The sequence below is a fragment of the Gallus gallus genome, chromosome 12 (assembly GCF_016699485.2).
Source record: "Gallus gallus isolate bGalGal1 chromosome 12, bGalGal1.mat.broiler.GRCg7b, whole genome shotgun sequence".
Taxonomy (NCBI): domain Eukaryota; kingdom Metazoa; phylum Chordata; class Aves; order Galliformes; family Phasianidae; genus Gallus; species Gallus gallus.
Genome location: NC_052543.1, coordinates 6,196,695 through 6,213,211, shown reverse-complemented (window position 1 = coordinate 6,213,211; position 16,517 = coordinate 6,196,695). Strand labels below are relative to the sequence as shown.

The 16,517-nt window shown below is 41.8% G+C and overlaps 2 long non-coding RNA genes across 2 annotated transcripts in view; one reads left to right on the top strand and one right to left on the bottom strand.

The window, feature by feature from the left end:
* Positions 1-16,517, bottom strand: part of LOC112533383 — a 212,600-nt gene that overhangs the window by 63,719 nt on the left and 132,364 nt on the right. The window lies entirely within an intron of this gene.
* On the top strand, positions 6,470-7,204 carry LOC121106653. Its single transcript, XR_005839398.1, has 2 exons — positions 6,470-6,933; positions 7,035-7,204. It is a non-coding gene; the product is annotated as an uncharacterized LOC121106653 (long non-coding RNA).

The window sequence follows — 16,517 nt, the reverse complement described above, 5'->3', positions numbered from 1 at the left end:
TTAGAAAAGGAAAGTAATGGACATAGACGATGTTACACAAAGCTCTTAACAGATTACCGTGTGGATTATAAAATTTCACACTTTAAAAGCAGTTTGTTGAATATAGAATCACAGACTGCAGTCAGGTGCACATATTCAAGTGGAGATTCCACATAAGTATTTCTGACAAGGTTTTTATGATTATCATTGCTATAGGTGTCCAGAGAAGTGCACCGCGAAAATGAGAATATTGACTATTAAAGTCCCCTTGCTGGTAGCCCCAGGAAGCTCAACCAAACAGGCCCTCCAGCTCTCTTTGGCAAAACAGCAAACACAGTGGTAGACGTGCACAGACAGAGCTGCCGCAGTCTAACTGATACTGCTGCTCTCAGGCAGCAGGGTATCACCTCAGTTGAGGCGTTACTGTTCCCAAACTGTACCAAACTGAACCAAGTACAGGAATTTTATCACACAGCAGAACTGCAAACAATGAACCTCAGCTTCATTCCAAAACATTCTCTCTCAATTCATGGTTATCTTGGATAACTCTCACCATGAAAAGTGACGTAGTCTGCTAACCTAAGTTATGTTTTTGTGGTCAAAATCATACCAGGAATTCCTCAAAGGCAGGTGTTTTAGTCCTGAACAAAAATTAAGGGAATTCTTCCTCTGGCAACAAACAATAACATATGATTAAGTCAAGACGGAAAGAGATGTACTTGGATCCAAAGGACTGAAGAGGGATACCAGAACTTGGTGATTCTCTTACCTTGCTCAGAAGAGATGCAGTAAAACCTTTAAGTTTGGTGCTTTGGAGTTTTAGGAAAGTACATTTTTTCCCTTTTGTTGATACATGGATTCACTGGTAGCACATAGTGCCATTAGCAACTACAGGGGGCCACAAACAGGTCCCAGAGAAATCACACTTTTAAGGGCAGCCCAACTATTGCTGTTCTCAAGTACATCTTTCTGTCAGCGATGTCACTGTATCAAACTCTTGTTAAGAAAGATTTCTGCTCTGTAACTGGATTTGATATCTATGGGACAAGTTGAGATTATATTTACATCATACCTTATATATATATACCTAAGGAAATGTTTCTAGGTTTGCATGCACAAAACCAAGAATTCAGGTGAAGAGGATGATATCAATATTCTATCAGCACCTGTGCTTATTAAGTCATAACCAAATTCTTTTAATGTGAACATATAAACTTAATTTTTGTGTTTCCTCTGCTAGCTTGCATCCTTTCTCTACAACAAGAAAATATGTTGTGTGTATCATACCAGATCCACAGTTAGTTTGGTGGCTGTTGATACAAGCAATTCACTAGTACTATGTCACCAACTTGATACTAGCAACACATAAAACCTTGTGCACCTCTTATTGATATTAATGAACAGACAATTTTCCTTGGGAGCACCACACTATGCACAACTTTCTTGTACTGCAGTGCTTCACTGTCATGTTTTCACCAGCATGCCTGCCTACACTGTATATTTGTTACTTGTTATTTTATTCTCTCCCAGCCCTTGGAGTTTTAGCTCTCTATGGTGTTTATAAGCTCACTGATCCACCCCTGACTTGTGCATCATGACTTTCTGCCCGTATGTGGGGATGCAACACAATGGAGAAGCAGTATGATCAGCACCAAAACCATTCATCCTCTCACAATTGTACCTCTAGTTTTTCAGACCAAAACAAGAGATCTGGAATTACTCTGCATCCAATACACTATGTCCCCCTGACTCATAATTTCAATATTATTGAGAAACTCACACTGTCAGTTATTTAAAACAAATAATGTGCCAGCACAGGTGTTCTCTAGTTGGCTAGACTTGTATAACAAATTGTAGCAAAAACTGTAAAATGAGTGCTGAGGTTTTTTTCTCCATCAGGAAGACCCATCAATTCAAATGGGACAGCACAAGACTTGCGCCAGAGATGATGCTTAGTTTTGAAGCTGTAGAACTTCAGAATAAATTAAAACAAAATCCATTTAAGGCATTTATGATATAGCCCCAGGCATTACATTTTACTGTGACATACTCTGACCAATTCACAGCAGTGCAGCATAGATACTGTCCAAGTGATGACAACAATATTTTTAAGAGAGGCCATTTCCAGCAAACTTTAACAGACTGCTTTTTGGTGTGGTCAGAGAAAAGCAGTTCATCAGACAAGTATCACGGGGAGACACAAGAATAAACTAGAATGATAAAGAAACTAATGTCCTATTGCAGATAGGGTGCAGCCTGCAAAAGCTTTGGAAAACAGAAGCAGCATTTAGGAAGGAAAATCCTTGAAAATTTCAGTGCACGGAAGACTCATTACTGAGTGTACCAGGGAAGGAAGGCTTAGCTGAATGGACAGATTTCAGCCCAAGCTAAGGCTGCTTAGTTGTTGCCCAGCTCGTAGTGCAATGGCATTTGGCTCAAAGCAAAACCAAGCATCTATTCCATTGAATCAGCAAGAAAACTGTTTTGTGAGTTGTTTCATGCACTTAAATTATCTCCTAGCAACTATTCTTTCATAAGTGAGCCCACAGTAATATGTACTATGGATGGCTACACATCTGTCCATATAGAGCTTAGTTTTCAAATTATTTATATTTGATCAGAACTGTTTACAACTACAGAGTATCTCAAGTACCTGGCATCTTGAGAAGGGAGTCAACAGAGAAGAGGACAGAAGATGCAGCACAGGCAGTAGTGTTGGACCATAACACTATCACACAACTGAAAGTGTATAACATATCACTATAAAAAGTGGGTTTTTTTTTTTAAACAAACAAAACCAAAACAACAGCACCAACACAAATCAACAGGATAACTCCTTTTGGCCTTCTATAATGCTGTGGTGTCAAGTTGAACAAATGTTCTGCACTAAGCCTGGCCTTAGTCAGCCACTATTAAACAGACAGGAAATCAGGACACAAAGCACGAGAGGGTTGGCCAGTGGGCACAAAGGAAGCCTGTGAAAGAATTAGGACTGTGGCCCAGATTTCTAGCTTTTGCCATGCTGCTTTATGGAACTTGAGCAATATCTAATTTGCCTCAATTTTTATATATATAAATGGATTTTAGCATTTTAGAAATGTATTCACTGCATGCAGTAGATTCACTGTACGTTGTATATAGCTGAAGTGAGGACACTCCTTCCTCCTCTCGGCCTCATTAAATAGCCTCCACGCTAAGTCTGAGTCACACACCGGGGCAATCATACAAACCTGCTCTCCTGTTTTGTCTCTTTAAGTCAAATGATTGCCAAAGATGTGAGGCAAAATAGGCAGCAGAGAGCAAACGTTCTAAGTCAGAAGATGCAGACAGCAGCGAGGACAAAAGATTCTGGATAGCTGAAGCTGACTATAAAAACTGTGGGTCTCCATAAAGCAAGAAGTTACTGCGATGCATCATCACCGAAAGCAAATAAAACAGTTATCCAACATTCTAGTGGGAAGCACTTTGCAGGATAGCACTGCACTGCGCAGTGTTTTCTGTTAACAAAGGAGGGAGATGTGAGGTGACTCACTCAGGTCAATGAGTTGTGCTAAGTACAAACTGTGAGACTGAGAACAGAAGCTAAAAAGTACATAAATGGATTAAAAACTTTCTGAGAAGTTAGAACAGCAATTGTTGTTTCTGTCTCTCCTCTTGGGTACGAGTCAGGATATTTTGACACTTGCCCATCCTTAGTTGGAAGCCACGTGAACTGCATTCAAATGAAGCAGTAAAGAGGAAAAACTTCCCAGAATATATATTGTGTTTATTTAGGCCAGACCAGCTTGGACGAAAGTGCAAAATCAATCAAAGCTTAAAGGGAAGCTGGCAAACCGTCAGTGCCTCCGCACATCCTCACTGCGCCGTCTTTGTGAGAAAGGCAACAGTGAGGGGCTGGGAAATTCTCAGTGTTTATAACATAACATTGGTCTGTGCATCGAGAAGATGAGTTAAGGTGATATGCAGACCTTAACTGATGACTGCACACCAAAGTTGTCATTTTGATGACTTGTTTGGGCAGGAATGGTAGTGGCTGGGTGATAGATTATTTTCTCTTTCTCCTGCCACAATGACATCTGCTTTATTCACAGATCAGCCACCAGTTGCTACAACAACGCCAGTGTGCTTTAGAAAATGTTGTTGAGCTGCTGAGAGAATCTTGGCTACCCATTAGCAAAATGTTAACTATGCAAAACCAAATAGCGTTTGGTTTTGTTGTAGGAAAGAAGTCAATGCTCTGCAATAAGTAAGAATGTCAAGAAGAATTTACATTCAAAAAGTAGAGAGGGGTTTAACCCATGATATCACCATGATTCAAAAATCCCCCTGGAATTCATTAGTGAGACATTAGGCCCAAAGAAAAGAGATGATAAATAATGAGTTTTAAAAAGAAAGAACAAATACACTTTCCTCTGAGCAGCTTGTTGTCTGCAGCATTTTAACACGTCTGTTGCCCTTCACTTTTCCTGCTCATTGTCTCAGATTTTTACACAGTAATCCTTTGCTAATAGGGTTTTATTTTTATTTATTGCTTTTCTCCCCACTTAGCGCTTTAGGAGATGCTAGGTGCTGTTAAACTGTACTAGCAAGCTGATCTGGCTGCCAGTGAAGTCCCTTGCTCCCACTTGAGAAGGTGAGAAAAGCTTACGCTCCAACACGTTCCTTAGAAAGCCAATTACAGGAAAGCATTTGCAGACCTTTCTGGGAGGGAGAGCTTTATCCTGCAGCCAAAGGACACAGCATCGTGCTCGAGAGCCATGCCTGATGAAATGGGAGCAATGCTGGGAGCAGGTGAATGTCCCTGCAATAAGTTAAATATCAGCGCTAGAGTGAAAACATATGGCTGATAGCACTGAAATCTCCAGCTGCTAAAGTAGCTACTTTGTGAAAAATGAATCAGAGCTGCAGTGTTTAGAGTGAGATTCCTCCAATTTCTAGGAAAGCACTGCTTGTCATCTCCCAAGTGATTCATGTCGGGCTGCCGCAGCCGCTGACAGCGCTGTTAATTTATGTAGCATGGCATCTAACATGGACAGAGGCTTCCTCTGGTCCCAGTCCTGTCTTTAGAATTAGAATGGGTCTATATGTCTTCATCATATTTTTTCTTCCACCTCAAAGTTAAGTGAATATAATTCTTAATTTGTTTTCCAAACGACTCAAACAATTTTCTTCCCTTTATCTCCCCAGCAAGATGAGATCAATTTTACAATGTGTTGTACTTCATATTTAACTTCATTAAATGTTTATAACATTAAGAGTCCAATGACATAAACCCTGCCTGTTGTATTTATAGGCTGTGTGAAGAGAACAAAAACCTGAAAGGACTGAAATTCAGATTAATTCCTTGAGAACTAATTTCAACATCTATTCTCATCTGTAAAGCACAAAATGCTACTAATATTTCAGGGATATCACGTTAATTTAGCTGCAAGTTTATCAACCATATTTACTGTTGGAGTTAGAAATCTAAAACCAGCTCATGATAGATCATAGGAGTATTGTTTTTCTGTCACAGTAAATAGGTCCCGAATGTTAATCTAATGATCTAGTTACATAACCGGGCTCAAGAAACGTTAAGCTACTGATTAATAGAAGAATGTATGTGGAAAACCCTCAGTAGATGTTTTTTCCAATGCCCTAAGCGGTTACAGTCCCCTACCCCATAGTACTCTCCTTACAGACCATCCTGAGTCAGAAGGGACCCACAAGTGACTTGCTTTCGTGTGGGCCCCCAAATTGGCTATTTTTAAAAAAGATATTTTCCTGTTACGAATGCAAACCCATGTTTTCAAATGAAGACTGCACGTACATTTGTTGCTTACCACCCCCGTCCAACTGCCATGTACCTTTGTGTCCTTCTCAGCCCTGAGTGTTCTGCTTCTTCCAGAGATATGTTTCAGAGCTGCTGGCCTTCACCCCATGGAAATTAAAGGGAGATGAGGAACACTAGCACTAAGGCTGAATTAGCACGAGAAGAATTATATCCCAATGCATTATTATTATCAGTTTCTTCAATTCTTTTAAAGAAAAATACTTATTTTCTTCCAATGCATTTTTACAAACAAGTTCATGGTAAAGTCAGAGCTTCAAAAGCACCTGTTGAAAACCATGTTCAGACACTGTGGGCAGCCGTACCCAATTTCCACAGCTGAGCTCTGCCTGTCCCTGTTGCCTTGGGAAGGTGCTTCCGAAGCCTGAGGGGAGTCATACTCTGACACTGCTGCACTAAGTCCTTGGGAGGCTGAGTGCAACAAGGGAGACAGCTCTACAACACGCAGTTAGCTCAAGGATTTTACATGGTCTTATCACACCTTCTCAACCTCTCCCAGGAATACTGGCAGACATAGCGTAACTGAGCAGTGCGTTAAGTTCAGGCTACAGCTGGCCTCTCTTCTATGGGGGGAAGGAGCAAGGGGCTCAGCGCTGTGCACTCAGACCTGTTGCAGTCCAGCACCAAGTTAGCAGCACACCTACCTACAGCACCACTTGGGTTTCATCTTTTCAGAGGCTAACGTTGGCTCTCAACTCTACAAAAAGAGCACAGCACAAAAGCCAGTCTTTAAAAGGACCCTGCGTATCGCAGGTAGCAAAGAGGAAGGCAGCATTCACCAGCATTGTTGCCATGGCTACAAATTGCAATCTCTATCTTCCACACAGAGGGTATGGAACGTGGGAGAAGGCCAAAGAGCTCCTTGGGAAGCCACCGGTGTCTGCCCAAAGCCCACAGCAGAGACTCAGCCCGGAGCTGTTTCTGCTCAGCCCAGTCACGTTTACTCGACATTTTTGGAACTGTCCGCCTTGTGTAGATGCAATACTGACAGAGAGAGCAGCCTCTTTCACAGCTACCCAACTTAAAATACAGCACTTACCCCTGCTTCCCTATGGACTGCCATTTTAAGCTAATTATATACTGGGAGCTTTATTTCCTGAAAATGTACATTGCCTTACTGAGAGGTATGGATAACATCTTCATCTGCCAGAAACAGGATTAGTTTTGACAGAGTTATGTTTACAAACATAAAATTTATCACTTTTTTTTTTTTTCTTTTAAACAGCACCTGTGTACACCTGGAATGAGACAGTAGCTAATGATTTATGTGGGACAGTAACAACGGCTGCTTTTGCTGGAACCATGCCATAACTTAGTGTCTGCTGCTCTGCCCTGCTGGGTCAAGACAACACATCCGTCACGTAAATCACTTAAGTAAATTATTGAGAACTTAAATTGACTTTTTCTACATAATATGTAATTACTTCCTTGAACCAACATTCCCTTACATCACCGATCTAAAAAGCTTTCTATTTATTTTTTAACTGAATATTGATTGAATTTAAATTACAGCCAGCACGGACTATTTGTCTGAACTTCAGATTCTGGTGAAGAAACTTTCCAGCAGCTTTGTCGGCTGCAGCTCACACTTCCTTGCCACCCACCTCACCTGCACAGACCACGAGCTGCTCTTCTGCCCACCACCAGGTTTGCAACCCAGAAATGAGCATCTGCTGCAAACTACAGTGCTAAGATAGCTGAAATTAAACTGCTGGGTGACCTGAAGATGCTGAAGCTACTTCAGCTGTATAAGGAAATACGAAAGACAGTATTGCAACAAGGGATGAGGATTTTTGCTGCAGAAGTGTAAAATCTCCATGGGGACCACAGATCCAGACTCCCACAGGGCTGTATCTGGTACATACTGCACCAGCATCCTATTCTAGGACTAGAAGCAAAATCAAACATGCAGAGATCTCGCATGTTATCACAGAAAGATAGCAAGAGCAGATCACATTCTGCTCATCAGCTCTTGACCTTACTTAAAATGCTGGGTGTGAGGACGTAGCACTGCCGTAGTGTCAGGGCTCAGCATTCTGAGTCAGAGAAACCTGGCCAAGCTAGCTGCTCTGCCCAGTTTTCGACCCATGATCTATAGTGTAAACACAATTTATTTAGTAGTACGTAGGCCTGTGTCACTGGAATCACCTCAAATGTCAGGAAAAAAAAAATCCTGAGTGCAAATATCCTTCCTGTCAGGTAGTAGCATCCTGTCCTCAATCATCCCACCAAAAGCCTATAAAATAACTCAGTAAAATATTTTTCCTCCTTCAGGAGATGATCAAGTGGAAACAAATACCAAGCATTTTCAGAAGTGCCTACTTGCAGGTCTGGGGGAGGGCAGGAGCAGACTTGGGGCTTTAAGCCTTCAAGCTGGGGAATCTCACCATAAAACCCAGCACAGGTACAGGGAGCGTGTTCCCCGTGCTGCCTTGGGCGTGACTGAAAAGCCCCTTAAATTTAAGTCTGACACTGTGGTTGGGTGAACTTGTAACGTGCGGCTGTACCACGGGGCTGAGGACCTGTACTGCCAGAGCCAGCCAGGGCAGCAGGAGCCCGGAGCCATCAGTGTGAGGCATTTCATGCTCCTGAGTCAGAACTGCTTCCAGTTAGAATTGGCAGAAGTGGTGAATATAATTCTCTTGGTATTTTATTAGTGAGATGGGAAGTTAATGGGAAAGGGCAGCTAAAAGTACTTCTGCTAAGGCTAGAAAATACATTAAAGTCAGCACTGCTATGGATCACACCCAAGGTCACAGGATTCAGTCAGAGGAATTGATCAGTGATATTTACAACTCAACAAATTGCTTTAAGCAAGCGTGACATCATGGCCTGTGCTATTTACCAGAGGAACTACATATGGGGAAGTTATAAAGCAGCTCATCGGCCCATAAGCAGGTTAATGTCGTTGGGCAGAGCTTCAGCCAAAGTACAGCTCCAGCCTCCCAGCCTGATGTGCTGCATGAACCTAAAAGGCAAGGGGAGTAGTGGTGGTGAGCTTATGCATTGCTGAGCATTCTGCTGGCTGACACTTCTAGCAATCCTTCTTATTGAAAAGGGAGATTAAACTGCTTTCTTTTTAATGGACTTAAGTGTGTTTTTAATTAAAAATGATTTTGAGTAGCGAAGTCCTACTTGTGTCTGTTGCAACAGCAGCAATGCAACCTTCTCAGCATGCTGTCTGCTGTCAGTCCAGCTCATACCTGCTCACCGAGCCCTTCTCGTTAGCAGGCAGTTATGGACATCTGGACCAAATGTTTGTTTCTGTCTTCACCCCACAGCCCCCTCCAGTTTCTATGACACAGGTGAGTTTTATGCTGACTTAGCTGAATGTGGCAGTACAGACAGACACCAAGGAATCCTAAAGCAGGGGTCACCATCCCAGATTGCACAAAGTCAGCCAAGACAAGTGGCTGGAGGACCAGGCCTGATGGGGTATGGACTGAGAGTTGTCCTTTGTGCATATCCCAGGAGAAACACAGTGACAGTAGGACCTGAGCTGCTCACAGCGAAGCACCTCCAGCCTCGAGCTCCCTGTGCAGCAGGGTGCAGTTGCTCACTATAGAGAGGGCAGGTTTCAGTTGCCAAAGGAGGCAAATTCCCTTCCATGGAACTGCTGGTGGACTTCGCACCAGCTGGTTTATACAATCAGACTTTTCTTCCTCTCTGTTGGAATCCATCATTCTCTAATGTATCACATGAAATTGAACGGTCCTCTTTTTTTTTTTTTTTTCCCTCCTCTAGCCTTTATGAATCCTCTTGAGTGATCTGTGGATGGGATCAAACATATTTTGGTCTCTCTCTCTCCAAATCCTGACACATGAATTGATTCCAGCAGGACACATTAAGTGAATGATGGATCTCTGCCAAAAGGGCATGTAGGATTTTGCAAGAGAGAGGGGAAGAAGGAGACATTGCCTTCTCCCTTTTTTCTCCTTCTTAGCCAGTCTTGTAAAGAAAGGGCAAAAGCACTTAAATTCATTACTCTAGAAGTAAATTGGTTTTCTTGCTACCCTCTGGGAAGCCTTGTGGGCGCATCCCGTTGTGCCCTGCCCAAGCCCTCAGCAGGAAGCAGTGAGACACAGGCTCGCCCCCAGTGCCGCGGCCTCACGCTCCCACCAGCCGCACACCTCCCATGGGCCTGCTTTCCCACCGGCCAGCTTGGCATCGCCGGCCCAGCCGCTCGCTTTCTAAGGCTCAGCCGACAGTTTCTCAGCCCATTAAGGCTGGCAAAAAGAGCGGGGTTGTTGTAATAAATGACAGTAAGATCACAAGCTCGAGGGAGCTTGTTCTTCTCCGTTCGCAGCTCTCTTGAGAAGTTTCAGAGGCTGTAGTCATTCCCCTGCTCTGTATGCCATGCCAGAGCTTTTGATGCTAATTTGTTGGCACCGCAAACTCCCACTGAAACGATAGATCCTATGACCTTCTTCAGTTACAGATAACACAAACTACAGTTATATTTAAGTGGCATATTGGTTAACCTCAGTGGCTTGCAATACTTTCTTTTGACTCAGTTTCCATCATTAATAAGGTTACATTACAAAGGCACCTTGGAGTTTCTCTCAGGGAAATCTAGCCAACAAGCTCGCTCTTGTGAGTGGAGCTTTCTGCACCCAGCTTGTGTTTTAGCCAGGCTGTGCACTGCAAGTGTTCTGAAATACCGGCAGCAATGGAGATATTAGCACTGACAAAACACCCAGCAGACAAGTACTTGGGCAAAGTAATTTCATAAATAGGTGTAGTGTTTGCTGCTGTCATTTCTACATTCTCTGAAAGGACTTTTTGGACAAAATCACCAAATAAATTTTGATCTGATTACTGGAACTACTGGATTAGAAAAAAAAAAAGACCATTGACAAAAGAATAGGATTTACGCCACGATTTTGCCTTCAACAGCATGAGATGCAGCTACATAGCAAGGAAAATCCCTGAGACCCAACTCCTCTTGCATCACTGATCTGGCATCAATCATCAGTGGAGATCTAGATTGGATATAAGAAAGAAGTTTTTTACACTAAGGGCGGTGAGGCACTGGCACAGGTTGTCCAGAGAGCTGGTGGTATCCCATCCCTGGAGACACTCAGGGTCAGGCTGGACAGGCTCTGGGCACCTGATAGAGCTGTGAGTGTCCCTGTGCACTGCAGGGGAGTTAGACTAGATGAATTTTAAAGGTCCCTTCCAACTCAAACAATTCTATGATTCTATGATTAAAAAGAACAGCGTTCTGGGGGAGTCGAGGTGTGTTTGTATTTCATAGTCAGAATTCAGTTTTCTCATACATACACTCACATTTCGAAGTTCAGTGCCTGGCACTGGGAAACCTTTGCCACAGCATTTCAGAACTCATTCCTACAGACCATACACATGACCCCACTAACTGCTTCCAGCTGCATTAGGGAAGCACACAGCAGCTCTCTGTGATAGTGCTGTTAGGATCTCACATCATGGAGCTGTAACCAGTGAATGTGCATCAGAAATGCATTAAAACTGTGTTACTTCTGTGTTGGCTGGGGAGAGGGAATGCCCAGTAGTGATGAAATCTTCTCAGGTCATGGGGGAGTGATAGTTATCTTTTTAGCTGCAGTTTCAACTACCTGCCTGAGAATCCACAAGGACCGATAGAACCAGCAAGGAGGTAAAACTTCTCACCTTCCTGGAAAGGCTTGGACAGGTGCTTTGGTAGCTCTTCCACTTCTAAAGCCAACATATTTTCCTCTGTTGAGGAATATCATTTTCTTTCTTACTGAATAGATAAGGATCAGTTTGATAATTAATCAAATAAAACAAGATATCAATGAAGATGCAGAGTTTGGTTTGTTATAAAGAGAGGCAGGTCCCACCAGTGGGTGCTAATAACTTGCAGAAGCGAATATACCATGGCTTGGGATTACACACACATTGTTCATCAGTACTTCTCCCAAAAACCTATTTCCTGTTCTCCCAGCAGATCTACCTTAATAAACAACACATTGTGTTCACAAGAAAAATGTATAATCACATCTTCATCTCCCCTCCCTTCCAGCAAGAGAGTAGAGATTTTCTTTAACCAATGAAGCAAGGCAGATACCACAGGCAGCGCTGCTTCTGCTTCAGCCCTAGATCTGAAACTGGATAAGGAAGTTAATCCCTGTAGTTTGTTATTGTTGACATTCCACCACCTTTTCTGTGGGTATTTGCTTAAAAATGTAACTTTCAAGAGCAAAAACAATGTCCACAAAATGCACCTTTGATCGCAGCAAGTTATTTTTTCATGTTAAATTTGACTTTATGTGGCCATATCGTATCTATGGTTGTTGTCAACTACGGTCACCAAAAAACCTATACAGAATAACAGTGGACAATGAAATCTTGCCTGAGTGGTGGTGGTGCACTCATTATACATACAGCCCTGTATGTTGCATGCCTATAAACCTATGTGTTTTGATGGCTATTTGACATCAGAGTGCAACCCATGGCCCGAGATCTCAGGAAGTTATCCTTCTTCTGAGAGCACAGCAGGACCTGCAGCATGCAGTGATACAATTTACATTAAATGCATGCACAGCTGGCAGATTACAACAGTGTTTTGGGACACCAGCAACCTATGCGAACATGTAGTCCACATGCAGCAAGAGAAGTTCAAAAATGAAAGAGTAAGGAAAAGCAACTGTGCCCCAAAATAAAGAATGGAATAAAATTAACAGGGTTGTCCTTTTGCTGTTCAGTCACCACAGACTACAACTGCTCCTCACTCAGGTATGCTGCTACTGAAGGGAAATGTGCTGTAGGCAGCTTCTCACTCCTCAGATAACCAAGTTCTAGACTGTTAACCTTGTTTAAATTTACACATAGAATCTAATAAGCAAATAAGTCACAGATAGTTAACTTCTCCCTCTGAAAAACAGAGAACAGAATAAATAGGTAGTGATCCATGCAGACAGATTGCATTTACAACTGAGAGTCTCATCTAACCCCTTCTATCCTCCCCCACATTACCTCCTTCATACACTGCTTCCTTTCCCCTTACTCTCATTTCTGTACTCTCCCCAGTACCACCTCATCATTCCCTGCATGACTACAATGAAGTAGGCAAATTCATTGCAGCAAGGCAGAACTGTACTTTGTTTCCAATATGCTGCATCTGTAAGTCAGTGATGTGCCAAAACTGTATTAAACTAAAAGTTGATATAGTTGCATAAACAAAAAGTGATTATTAACTCAGCTATGGATCTTTTCACTCATCCAATTCCTCAGTAGTTTGTTCAACAATGTTAATAACCAGAAGCTTATTCTTAACCTGCTTAGTTTTGTTACTAAGATTTGTCTTTGATTTTCCAGGGACAAAACTGCTGAAATTCTGTTCTGACTTGCATCTTGTTGAAGGTTAGGAGTTGGTTTGATGCAGTATGAAATGATGAATGGAGATTGGATCATTTCATAAATTAGCATTTTGTACTTGCTTAAATGAGACAATCACCTAAAATAATTTCTACATGTGTAACTCTTCCTGAATGTCTCAAGTCAAGAAAAAGTACAGCTTTACTATGTCACAGACTGAGGCTGAGCATCCAGATACCTCTTAATCCTTCCACTGAGATTTAAGATCATGCCAATGATATATCTTACTATTACTAAAATGAAGCACTAGTGTATACCAGCATATCCAGAATATTTAAAGCCACACAGCAACCTACCTACATTGCAGCACTAGCAATCTTAAGTGAGTCTCTTGGAAAAGATTTTTTTCTTTATGAGTTTCCTGGAAATATGTATCATGTAAACACCAACACAGCTAAGGAAAGCATTCTGTTTTTAAATAGGCTAAGTCAGATTATTCTGCCAGTAAACAGAGTTCTCAGGTGCAGCAAGACTCGGAAGGGGCTGAATCTACTTTCAGGTTTATGTGACACAACATGGAACAGAGCTGCAGCACTTGCAGGAATGCAGGCACTCTCCACTAGAACTTAGTTATCAGCTTGCATCCCCTTTTCTCCCAGCCACTGAAGATGACAAGAAGGACATCAGAGGGTCTTCCCACTGCTCAGTGCCAAGAGTCATGCCATTTCCAGACTACAGAAAATAGAGTGTGCACACACTGCTGGTTGCCACAAACTACATGTATAGTGACACCCATCTGATGGCATCCCACTAAATTAGGGGGTGACTTTTGTATTTTATGCAGCTGCAAGCAATGCTGCAACCACATACTGCTGTGAAGCAATGCTTGAGTTCCAGATCTCTTGCCTTGGCATGCATAATTCCTGGCAGATCCCGACAGCTCCTTCTCCCCTGCATATTGCTTCCCTTCTCCACCTTCCTGAATGCCAAAGCATCCTGGGCTTTTTTCTAGGCTAGCTCCAATTCTTTCCCATAGAAGTCTTAAAATGAAAGGCAGCTTCCTGGATTGCCTAAGGTATTAATAGCACAATATTTGGATGTAATTAGCTTAGAATGATTCCATCCTTCTGCAGTTATTGCTTTGGCAATTGAAAAACATTAACTAACAAAATTAAAGATAAGTAGAATTACTGAATTACTGAACGTGAATTTTACTTCCAATTATTATTCAGTAACTGTTAAAATGTACATTAATATATTACATTGAACAATTTCCACTCATAGTTTCTTACGTGATGAGATTAATTTCATCTTTAAAGACTAGTATTCATAAGCAACCCATGGGAGAAAACCCCTTCCTTTCTTCTGTAGAATAACCCTGTGGTCCATTCTTAAAATTGCTTATTAAAACCTCAGTGGTTCAACTCAATTAAGTGGACTGAAGTCACAGAGAAATTTGACTAGCTGAAGAATGCAATCAAGTGATGTTCTGCTATGTTTAAAGATGCAGCAATGGAAAAATAACACCACCACCAGAGAACAAAAAAGATCTCTATAGAATACATGGTATTAAATACTAAATTACAACCTCAGCCACTGAGGCGCTTATTATACGGGAAAGCTAAATTCACAGTCTAATGTCATTACATGATAATTACACTACTGAGGCTTGCATTTTTGTGGGGGCCTATTGATTTAGGACATATCATCTCATGTTCTAAGCTATAAAGCATTACGAATAGGATTTACAAGGTGTTTCAGTTTTAAAATGGAAACTTTGCTATGAAGAAAGATCCATGAAGATCCATACCTCCACGGAGGAATACTGGAGACCAGTAGCGTATAGCCATGATCAGCTGACTCCTACAGGCTATATATTCAGGTTGCAGAATTCTTCAGTAGAATTTATTGCTTCCTGAAAACAAACAACCTCCCTCTTCATTGAAATGTGCCTGCATTGCAAAATTATTGGTGTTTTCTATAACGTGTAAGGTCATGTCATGAGCACTGAAGAACCATGACTACATCAACAGCAAGTCCAGCACTTCTGTTCTGCAATACTCTTGTGTTCACCTACATATGGCTCAGTGACTGCTGGCAAAAGACTTGTACTAGACTGCTTAATTCTGTTATCATTTATCATGTAGATGTGCCATACTCTCCTTTTCTAACAAGCAATGATCTGGATTGTGATCTGGTGTGATATGGACTCATATATTTGATATAGTCCCACAGTGAAACCTAAACATTTGCATTTAAATCCTTTGGTGCTTGTGAATTTGAGAGAAGCAGCCAAAATATTAGGACAGCCTAAGAAGCTCTCTGAATTTCCCAGCCCAGCTTCTACAGACCAAAGTAGTCATAGCCATGTCACAGTTTTAATCTGTCCTGGAACTGAGCTGAGTCAGTTCAGCACAAATTCTGAAGCTTTCCTTGATACTGTCCTGTACATTAACACATTTAAAGCCCATGACTAATGCTGCAGTGAACTGAAGTTAATTCAGATTTGGGTGTTTTGGAATGCAGGATTTGGCTCAGAACAGATTATCTTCCATCATTTAAACATTTCAGTCTTCTCTTGGATTTCATTGTCTTTCATTTGTTCTGATTTAATCCAGGAACAGGGAATGACTGGGTCCTTTCGAACTGCCCCTTCCTATGGCTTCTTTGCCAAATCCCTCCCTATTCATTTGTCACTTGTGAAACCATTCAAAACCTCTTTTGATCTCAGTGACCAGATGCATTTCAATAACAGGAGCCTCCTTCCAAGTTGCATTTTACACCTAGACTCACACTAGCTTACAGTTCAGAAGAGATTTCTGGTGATGGGAAGAACGGATACATTCTGACTTTACACATTACACTGATAATTTTCAGTTCCAGCAGAGATAAAAATTAAAACTTATGGTTTCTGACATAACATAGCAGTATTTCTTGAATTTCATGTGTTGCTACCCTTTTCAAAATTCCTGAAATAGCTGCAGCTTTTCCTCATAGCACATCATGATTGGTTTCCATGAAGTCTTGAACATCAGCAGTCAATAACATCAGCAACATCAGCAGTCAATACTGTCAAATTGCAGTACTGTCTGAGATATTTCTGAGGTGCTTTCTACAGTGTCCATTGAATTTTTCTGCTGGTTTGTCATTTGAGCCCTGCACGGTTTAAGGCCAAATTAGTTTGGTGATTGAATGGGTTTGGATAGCAAAACACTCAAATCACAGATGTATACAATTTTATGAATGATACTACTTCCCCTTTCCATGGGAGACGCAATGTGGTCCATGAAGAATCTGGCAGGTCAACATAGCAGTACCAGCCATGCTAGGTACAGCCCGCTGTTGTGAGGTAACCACAGGGTTCTCCCACTTGCTGTTGGAAAGAGTGCCT